Source organism: Nelumbo lutea, chromosome 1 (genome assembly GCF_056320005.1).
Source record: "Nelumbo lutea isolate HS-2025 chromosome 1, American lotus-T2T, whole genome shotgun sequence".
NCBI classification, from domain to species: domain Eukaryota; kingdom Viridiplantae; phylum Streptophyta; class Magnoliopsida; order Proteales; family Nelumbonaceae; genus Nelumbo; species Nelumbo lutea.
This window is the reverse complement of record NC_142684.1, coordinates 107,130,831-107,141,421: the sequence shown is the minus strand read 5'-3', so window position 1 is coordinate 107,141,421 and position 10,591 is coordinate 107,130,831. Positions and strand designations below refer to the sequence as shown.

The 10,591-nt window shown below is 35.0% G+C and overlaps 1 long non-coding RNA gene across 1 annotated transcript; it reads left to right on the top strand.

The window, feature by feature from the left end:
* Window positions 1-476: 476 nt before the first annotated feature.
* On the top strand, window positions 477-8,891 carry LOC148876649 (uncharacterized). The gene is made up of 5 exons (XR_016105107.1): window positions 477-1,044; window positions 1,224-1,314; window positions 4,539-4,608; window positions 8,284-8,364; window positions 8,624-8,891. It is a non-coding gene; the product is annotated as an uncharacterized LOC148876649 (long non-coding RNA).
* Window positions 8,892-10,591: the final 1,700 nt, after the last annotated feature.

Here is a 10,591-nt window from a genome sequence, read left to right as displayed (position 1 = left end):
TTTGAAAGTTCAGAGACTAGATTATCGCATTTTAAAGTTCAGGGGCCAAATTATCACTCGAGCCAAAGTACAAGACACTAATCGAGAAATTTCACAAAAAAAAAAGGAGTGTTTGAATGATTCAAAACGAGAATTCTGAATTATTTACTTATTTTTTTGACTTTTTCTGACCAGGTGAACCCTATTCACCTATTTAACGGGAAGACAACAATAATAGAGTTGCCTCATTCTAATAGGCACGCCTCCTATTCATTCTCATAGTGATAAGTTGACACTGTTTTTCAAATAAAGAAAAACCGCACCAAACACCATCTTACTTTTCCTGCAACCAAATGTATTCTCAAAACTTAAAACGAACACTTTCTTTTCTGTTTTTTTTGGTTAAGTGAACTGCAATTCACCTCTGAATTGCAGCTTCCTCGGAGTATCGCATCCTGGCCGTGAATTTAACATCAATCCTCGGGCAGATTCGGTCCACCTCTAAAAATCTTAACTCCACACTAGGAATGGACTGAACTATAAACTGCAAGGGTAGCCCAAGCTCTGTCTAATGATACCATTATCTGGGATTTCTTCTCGTTCCAGCATTGGAACATTTCGTTTCTCCACGGAATAAAATGCATGGAATGGATAGAGAGGAGAACGGAGGGAGCGAGAGTGAAATTCGACAAAGGAGTTTGCCAGGGAAGCCGTGTTTCTGCGGACACTAGGAATCCAGCAATCACTTCACTGGTCCTCATTGGAAGATCAAGTTTCAGGAGGATTTCAAGAGACGAATCTACATTCCTCATCTGACCGACCTTTTCCATGATATCCAACCCTTTTCATCTACGTTTTGTATCAAGAGCTAGTTTCCTTCTTCTATTTCTTTTCTTCCTCTGTTTCAGCCTTAGACGTTAAGTGCTGTCTTAGTTGCTATCTAGACAGAATTCAAGTTCTTAATCATTCCATCCGATTATAGTTGAATTTTATTGATTTTCTTCTTCTTCTTCTTCTTTTTTGATTGCAACTGATTCTGTTCTTTGGAAAGATGGAGATGGAAATGTATGTCCATGTTTTTCTAACCTTCTAATATTTCCTAATTGATTATTTATTGCATCATTGTCTGTCTTACATTTGAAATATGTTTTGTTACGTATTTCTTGTAAATAAGAAAATGGAACGAGCATTTCTTACAAAATTTGGCTCTGTTTCCTATTATGAGATTGGCTTTTATGTTTCAGGCGTCCTGTGTTCGAGGATTTTTCAGATAGTTATCCAGCGGATGAGAAGTGACATGGATAAATGAACAATAACGATAGAGTAATTCTTAAGGTATTATGTTTCCTTCATCCTATGTCCTTGTGAGGCTTATGATTCGCACTGTGCATATACGTTTGTAAAGTAGGTAATTAGTTTCAATTGAGCAGGTATGCAAGCTAAAAGTTTACTGTATAGGATTTTTGTTTTGATCTGAAATTCTTTATCATATGGGGTTGCGTTTGGCCATTTCAAATAATTTTGAGCTGTTTTCTGAGTTATTTTTCTCCTAACTGGCTTTTGGAGTCTGAGACCACTGCTTAATTATCCTGGTTTTTAGTACCATATAACAACGGTAAGTTTTGATGGACCTGAGATTGTTTGGGAACCTTGATAAATCCAGAACCGCCCAAGCTGCAATGTTAACTATAAATTCTTAAATCTCATTGGATTGTGAAATAGCTTGTATATGTGACTTAATTTTGGGTATATGGAGAATTGGAAGCCTTTGACCGGGGAGTAAAGCATGCTTTTGCACTGCAGAACACAATTTGTTTGACATCACTGTTGGAAAGAGAAGTTTGAAACAATCCACAAACTTAGAAACTAAAATATATTTTTATCTGCATCTTAAAAGAAGTTAGAATCAACCTATTAGTCTTTCGGTTGAGGCACAGACAAAGCCGCTGTCCTTGAAGTTTATTTGTCTTCCACTAGGTACTTGACCACAATACAGAAGGGTGACACTGCCATCAACCTCCAGGATTCAACACCACACCCTGCAGGTGCAAACAGTCCAGCAGAGCACCTTGAAACAAGTATGGTGTTGAATTATCTTTTTATCACTTCTTCTCAAAAAGATAAAGAGACCAATAGCCCATAACATCTCCAATGTGCAAGAGAGAAAACTCCCTCACAATTAGCGAAACACTCTCTCACCATTGATTGTAAAAGTCCAAGAGGTATTGTTCTTGGAACCAATTAAGAAAGGAAAGAGGTAAATTAAAACAATAAAAAAGGACTATAAAAAACAATTTGAATATAAGAAAACGTTAGAATACTACATTGGCAAATATTTTAGTTCATCTCTTCATTGAATGTTAAATGTGGAATTCATATTCTTTTTTCCCAACTTTTTTAACAAGTGTTGTCGAATCTGAATGTCTCAGTGCTAATTGGGATAATAACTTTGGCAGATATTTGATTTTCTTTTTTAGACCTCAGTGTCCTGTTTCTTGTACAAACATAAACACCAAAGCTGGCTGTGAAAAGACCGACAAAAATTTGTAGAATGCAAGGACTGGATACCTTCTTTATTCCACTAAGGATACCTTGTTGAAGGGAAAAAAACTTGGGAACTTGTTGGTCTTCATGAAGGGAAATAACTTGTTGGGTGTAAGTGGGTCTTTTCTATAAAGCATAAAACTGATGGATCTATTGAGAGATACAAAGCAAATCTGGTTGCAAAAGGTTTCATGCAGATGTATGGTGTAGATTACACAAAAACCTTTGCCCTAGTGGAAAAAATGAACTCCATACGGGTCCTCTTGTCATTGGCTGCTAAATTGGGATGGCTTCTTTGTCAACTTGATTTGAAGAATGCCTTCTTAAATGGAGACTTGGAAGTCCAGCAAATGGGTTTAAGCAATGTCAGTCAAATCACATTATGTTTTTGAAGAGGGAAGACAAGAAACTAATTGTCCTTATTGTCTATGTCGATGATATTGTTATTATAAGTAACTGAAAAACAAAAATATAGAAGCTAAAAGAATTACTTGCTTTACAGTTTGAGGTGAAGGATATGTATGCTCCAAAAGCACCCCATGCTATAGATGCAGAGAGGGTACTAAAGAACCTAAAGAAACATTCAGGAAGAGGTATCTTATTTGCTAGTAATGAGCACTTTAAGGTTGATGCCTACACAAATGCCGATTGGGCTGGGAATTGCATTGTCCAAGAAATTAATGTGTTTCCATGGAAATTGATTCCCATACACAATGCAATTTTCCTGTATGATAGAGGCATGTTCCATTAAAAATATTGCAATAGCACGCCAGTAAAGTAGATAACTGCCAGAAAGCCCAAGGGAAAGAGTTAATAGGCATGTCTCAATACAGGATTGAGGCTTTGTCAATCTTTGATAAAGAAATAACTGACATAAAAATCACGTACATGGAGCAAGAAAGGACAAAATTTCCCATTCATTTAACCTTCATCCTAGTCTTGGAATCCAGATTACAGTTCCTCTTTCTTCTCCAACTAGTCAACAACCATGGCTCCCCCATTAAACTGTCAGTATAAAGGGGTAAATCCCATTCCATCTTTTCAGAATTATTACTTTCTTTGTATTTTGTAATATTCAATGTCACTAACATTCTGATGTAGTAGTAAAGGATGAAGAAACCAGTGAGCAGGCTCTCTCCTCTATGAATCGACTTGATCAATGCAAGCCTAGTAAATGAAAACCAAAGAAGTATATAAAGAGGAGAAGTAATCAAAATTCAATATGATTTAAAAACCTTGGAATTCTATGGATTCTGTGTTACATTACAACTAAGATAAAACCTGTAAACTTGCAAAGTTTCAGGACGAATGCCTTTGAAATTTAAATGATGTGGACAAAATAAGTGTCATATATGGCTTTGTTTTTCCATATTTTTATTCTTTATATGGAACCGCTGTGGTATCCATTTAACCTAGCCTCCCACAGGTTAGTCCAGGCACAAATCAGTCAAAGCATTTAAATTACAACCCTCTTTCACTCCTCGCATTTGAGGTTTCAAGATTTTTTGTGCATTGAACTTTAATCTGCTACAGTTAGTCATAACTCTCAGAATATATGGTGTAAAAAAGATTATGGCGATAATTTTCGGTTATTGTGGATTTTCTGACAAAGAAATACATTAAATGCCGGTATGCCTCTTCATACTCACTACAAAATAATACCAAAAATTCAATAGCATCATTTATTAATAACTATTTTATATTTTCTCTTCCTAGCTTTCAAGCAAACGTGTTCTTAATAGGTTATTCATGTCTTCAATCCGATTTTGTTGTTTAGCTATCACAGAAAGTGGTTCAAAATAACACCTTGCAGTCCTTTTTGGTGGAATTTTATTAGGAGTTTCATGTGGAGATCCCAGTGTCAGTGACATTATGGACAGTATGGTGGATTTAATTTCTTATACCTTCATGAATTGTTTCTTGTATATTTTAAAGGAATGAATTCTTATACTGAACTAACATCACAATCCAAGGCTTAATATGTTCTTATAAATTTATTTGAAAAATGATATCAGGAAAGAGAACATGCTCTTTGTTCTGGGTGGGAATGGTACACAAGCTGGTGCAAATGCAATCCATAATGAGGTTTCTGGTCCTGCATCCACCTCACTTTTAGTATTACATTATTATTATTATTTATAATACATTTTTCTGCAAACTTCTGTATTAGTCTATAGTTCCTAATGAGGTACAATGTAATATCTATGCTATACTGACTTGTTTCAATGTATATGGGCTTGAAATCACTTAGAACTGTGAAGTGAGGGACTCCTGTTTTATTTACTTATTTATTTTTCTTTAAGAAAATAATGTGGTTGGAATGCATTGTGAAGGAACTTTGTCTGGTCTATACAAAATTCTAATTTATTTCTATTTCTTGTTTTGGAATTTGATGTTGAAATTCTTGCTCTATTCTCATCTGGAAGTTTTCCTTCCTGTTTTCTGATGGCGAGGTAAAAGAAATTCATTGGATGTTTGGTTGTGTGCTTATTTTCAGGGTAGTACTTTAAGAAACATGAATTACTACAAATACATATCTTATTTATCTTCAGTTGAGTACATGATAAACCTTTCCTTGTGACATTTCATCTAACACATGAGTTCGCTTATGAAGTCTTGGGTTTTAAGGACAAAGAATGGATCTAGCATTTTCAATGTGTGTGTGGTTTAGTTGGGATGAGATCTAAACTCATGATTGTTGTGCTAAACATAACCCAATTCAGTTGTTTTTTTCCTTGCTTTGATTAATTGGAGAAACACATAGACAAACAAAAGAAATTGGGTATAGAATATGTACATAAAAGGATCCATAGACTCCATAAAGAAAAGCCCCTGAAAAAACAGCAGAAAGCATAACCCAATTCAGTTCTTTTTTTCCCTGCTTTGATTAATTGGAGAAACACATAGGCAAACAAAAGAAATTGGGTATAGAATATGTACATAAAAGGATCCATAGACTCCATAAAGAAAAGCCCCTGAAAAAACAGCAGAACTAGCATATTAGAACAGTTGACCACCTCAAGCAAGAATCAGGAAAGACAGTGCAGACTTGTGAGACACCAACATGGAATGTCTGTACGTTGTTTGTTTTACTTTTCCAATCTCTGTTTCTTTCGTGTTAATAGACAGTTTTGTTGATGATAAAATCATAAAAAATATCAGTGATGCAATCTGAGATGGATACCTAATCACATATTTTCAATTTCATGTATGTAAATTAAGATCTGTCTCTCATGTATGTGTTTGAATTTGTCTGCAATATAATAGGATCTGGCAAAAATGTTCTCTTCAAGTATTGGAGGTGGAAGTGAATTAGCATGTCAATCAAACAAAAATGTAGAAAGAAATATTCTGCTTCTTAGCTTCCAAATTGAAATTTTCCTTAACACTTTTTTTTTATCAATTATTTTCCTTAACACGTTTCCTAGAATGTTGAATGGAAAGTAAAGATAACTATATTACCATTTTAGTTTTCATATGTTAACATTACTCTGGCCATCATATTTGCCCCACTCCATAAAGAAAAGCCCCTGAAAAAACAGCAGAACTAGCATATTAGAACAGTTGACCACCTCAAGCAAGAATCAGGAAAGACAGTGCAGACTTGTGAGACACCAACATGGAATGTCTGTACGTTGTTTGTTTTACTTTTCCAATCTCTGTTTCTTTCGTGTTAATAGACAGTTTTGTTGATGATAAAATCATAAAAAATATCAGTGATGCAATCTGAGATGGATACCTAATCACATATTTTCAATTTCATGTATGTAAATTAAGATCTGTCTCTCATGTATGTGTTTGAATTTGTCTGCAATATAATAGGATCTGGCAAAAATGTTCTCTTCAAGTATTGGAGGTGGAAGTGAATTAGCATGTCAATCAAACAAAAATGTAGAAAGAAATATTCTGCTTCTTAGCTTCCAAATTGAAATTTTCCTTAACACTTTTTTTTTATCAATTATTTTCCTTAACACGTTTCCTAGAATGTTGAATGGAAAGTAAAGATAACTATATTACCATTTTAGTTTTCATATGTTAACATTACTCTGGCCATCATATTTGCCCCCCACTTCCTTGGGATTCTTTTTAAGTAGATTCTTCTTCCCTTTGTCTCTTGTTTCTAGCTTGGGCTTGGTCAGTGATCTAAAAGGCATACCCACATAGGTTTCATAGGTGAGCCTTTTTTTTTTTTTTTTTTTTTTTTGGGGGGGGGGGGGGGGGGGCGGATCTTGCTTGAACCTTGGTGCACCTTACCTGTTTTTGGTGGTTTCACAAAGGAGCCATTCACTATAAGCTTCTTTCTTAGATTAAGTGACCAAAGTCGCATTTCAATATGTGGCTGGTCTGGTCTTCACCAAGAATGGTTTAATGTCCCTAGCTTCTAGAGTTCAATGCTTTCCCCAAGTTGGAGAAGGGTATGTACTGCTTGCCTTTGTTTGATATGTTCATTTTATGTTTCATGAATCAATCTTGAATTTGATGTTGAACATGTAATTTACTATATTGTAGGTTGTAATCATGCTTAGGGTTTAAATCAGCCCATGTAGGACTTGAACATATAAGGTTATTTATGATAATAACACCATACTCTAACCAATTTGAGCCAATAGACTTTTTGAAATATCTTATTTCTTTCTGAATTTGTATTGCATATTCTTGTATATTAGGTTTTTATTTTGTTTTTTGAAGTAATGCCTCATTTTGTTTGTTTATGTGCCCTGATTACACCTTAGGCTCTAGGAACCCCTTGTGCTTTAGTTATGCTTCTCACTTTTAAATCATTGTCTGATTGTATTCCTGTGGAAAACCCATATTTGGTTTCTGTCATCTCCACCTTCAAAGAATCGGTTTATTCCTATAGGAAACCGTGTCATCAATACTATTAGCATCCTTTTCAAGAAAAATCTGGTGAATCATTTTTTTCATCTACTAAGTGTGTTTCATCTGCCTTAAGGAGAGGGAATCAGCTATATCTCCTTTATTGTTCAACATGTAACCAAACACTCATGGCATTTCTTCTTGGAATTTATGGGGCATAATGAATGGAATGAATGGCCTAACTGAAATGCCAAGGCATTAGGATCCTTGGGGAAAGACTCAAGAAGAAAACTTTGGCTGCCCACATTTGACAGCCTGGGCTATGAATAGGGCTCCCTCTACATGACATATTAGTTTGCCCAGCCATGTATCTGGCACTGATCTGTTACTTTGAGGTTATATGAACTAACATGCCATGCAACAAGAGCCCTATTTATAGCCTAGGCTGTCAAACTTTTTTTATTGAAAGATGAAGTAGAATTATATTAATGTATAAAGGGTAGGTGAGATCTCAAGCTATCAACTTGGACTGCCAAATTTTAGGCTGGCTTTATGGGAATTCTATCAACCATGTGGTGATGTGTGTGTATGAATTGGTGGGTGGAGGTTTGGAAGGAGAGGAATATAAGATTTTTTATGGAATGGAAATCCCGTTTGAAGCTCTTGTGGGGTTGAGGGGTTGGTTTCTTTTATCCTTCATTCTTGGATTGTGGAATACATTACAATTATTTGACAAGGAATCTAAGAGAGTTCCTTTCCTTTTGGAGTCCTGGTGGGATGAGGTGTGTGGCTTTATATATATATTGCAGATATTATCATGTATCCTTTTTGTTGCAATGGGTATTTCCCTTTCCTGCATCAATATTCAAAAATGGTCAATTGTTAATTTTCTATGATGCATCAATTACATTTTCTTGACATTGATGTTACTTCTTGATGCAGAATTGGTTTGAGAAAAAGAATGCTAAAGGTCCTTATGGGCATATTACACTTGGAGATATTGGTTGACACATTCAACAACAGGTCAGTAGACTCAGTACTTCTGTCTCCATGCTATATCTCTTGAAATATTGAAGCAGATAAAGTTTTCTGATCTCAGAATATGCTACTTGTAATAATGGTTTGTCAATAATGTGATCACTTCATGTATGGGTTGAGGATTAGATGAATACCATGAAATTAAAAGCTAACCAACTCTGATCCTTAAGGCTCATTTTGGAAGAGTGCAAATACAATGTCATGCTTCTTGAACTTGAACCTGATGCAATGTCATGCTTGGCAGTTTGAATTTTATCATTGTACCAAGCAATGGGCCCTAACTTGGAGAGAGCTTATGAAGAAAAGCATTTTTAAGGAGTCATATACTCAAAGGCATGATTCAAATTGGAATGTGGGTGGTGGCTGTTATTGCAGATTACTGATTAGAGGTCCTAATGTGAAAATAGGGATTTAAATGGTGATGAGACCTTCCTATTGAGTATGAGATTAGATAAGTCCCCACTACAACTATCATGAAAGTTTACCAGAAATCCAGCCGGCATCTTCCTATGAAATTAAGGTTTAACTAGGATGAAGGATAGTATATAGCATGGTCATGATTTAGTGTGATCATTGTCTCTATATGGAATAAAGACTTCTAGCATGTCAAATGTTATATGGGAGTACGACAAAATGTATGATTGATAACTAATAAATGCTCTCTGCACTCTGGATCTCCTACCCACAAACTCTTCCCACATCCCTACCCACAAGACACAACCACCATGTATGGTGATCATCTCCCAATGAATGACAAAGGAGATAATCCCCATGAACAGCTGTAGTTTCCTGTGGGTAGGGATGTGGGAAGAGATTGTGGATAGGAGATCTGAGCTCTTCTCTCTCTATGAGGGAGTTGAACAAAAATATTTTGCAGGTGGTTAAATAAGGCAGAGGCTAGTTTATAGATGTAAAGACCAATGTGTTGAATATTAATAGGTAAATCTAATTGGATTTGTTTGATTTAGTCTTTCTTTGGAAAGCATTCTCTCATATTTACATGTCATATAACTTTGGATTAAACAAAGAAAAAATGTTGTTTTATGATATTCTTTCTTCATTTTTTACTCTTTGGGATTTGCTTAATTCAGTCTTCTAATGTTTAAGAGAGAGAGAGAGAGAGAGAGAGAGAGAGAGAAGAAAAATAGAACAAACTTTGTTGCATATAATGTGGGGATAAGTACCATACTAAAACAAATTTCAGCCCTTAAGCATCAAACTTAGACACCTGACTTTAATTAAGATGGAATTGAATGATCAACATGAGGGTTGATTTTTGACTTTTTTGAAAACTTTGTTTTCTGGAAATTTTATCATAAATTTCTGTCATGTAAAGGTTTAAGACAAACCAACCAAATAAGACCTTAGCTATGGTCAGATGGATAACCAAGATTATATTCAACTAAAAGGTTGAATTATAACTTGAAGGTAACATATAGGACTTAAAAAGGAAAACCTATTGGAATTCTTAACTCTACATCAAATCCTATTGAAAACTTGAATCATATGACCAAAAACTCCATTGGAATCCCCTAGTAATTTCATGAAAAGTTTAAACCCCCTCAATACCAACTAAAAGACATTAAATAAAAAGATATTGGATAAATTTCTAATCACCTATTACCATCATTAACATAAATATTGATGTTCAGAGTTTAACCTATTTTCAGAAATATTACAATCACAGCATATCTAGGTAAACATGTGTATGCATTATACAAGGCAATTCTCAATTAGTAGTACTTATAAGTAGTAATTTTTTTTTTAAGTTGTTAACTTGTTTATGAGACATTAAGTGACTATTCCAAAAGGGGTCATTGCTTGGTGTAATGGTAAAATCTTGAGCTGACAAGCATAAGAGGACACAGGTTTGAGTCTAAGAGCAGCCAGTTCATGCAAAAGAAATGCCAAGGGTTAGGTATATCCAATCCACCCCACCCAAGACCCTAAATAGTTGGAATCAACAATGGGTAATGGCCTTTCAATGGTGATTCCAAATCCTTCATTCTTATGGTGTTCTGTCTTGTCCTTTGAACCTTCTATATCAAATTATGACAAAGGTGATAATAATAGCCTTTGATTTCTTAAGCAGATTTTTGTACTCAATTATACTTGTTAGCTTTCATGCATCATTATGTCAAACAATTATTTTAAGGAGATTGGTGTTCTTGTTGATGTGAAGTATATTGATTTTACCAAGATTGTTGGGAGG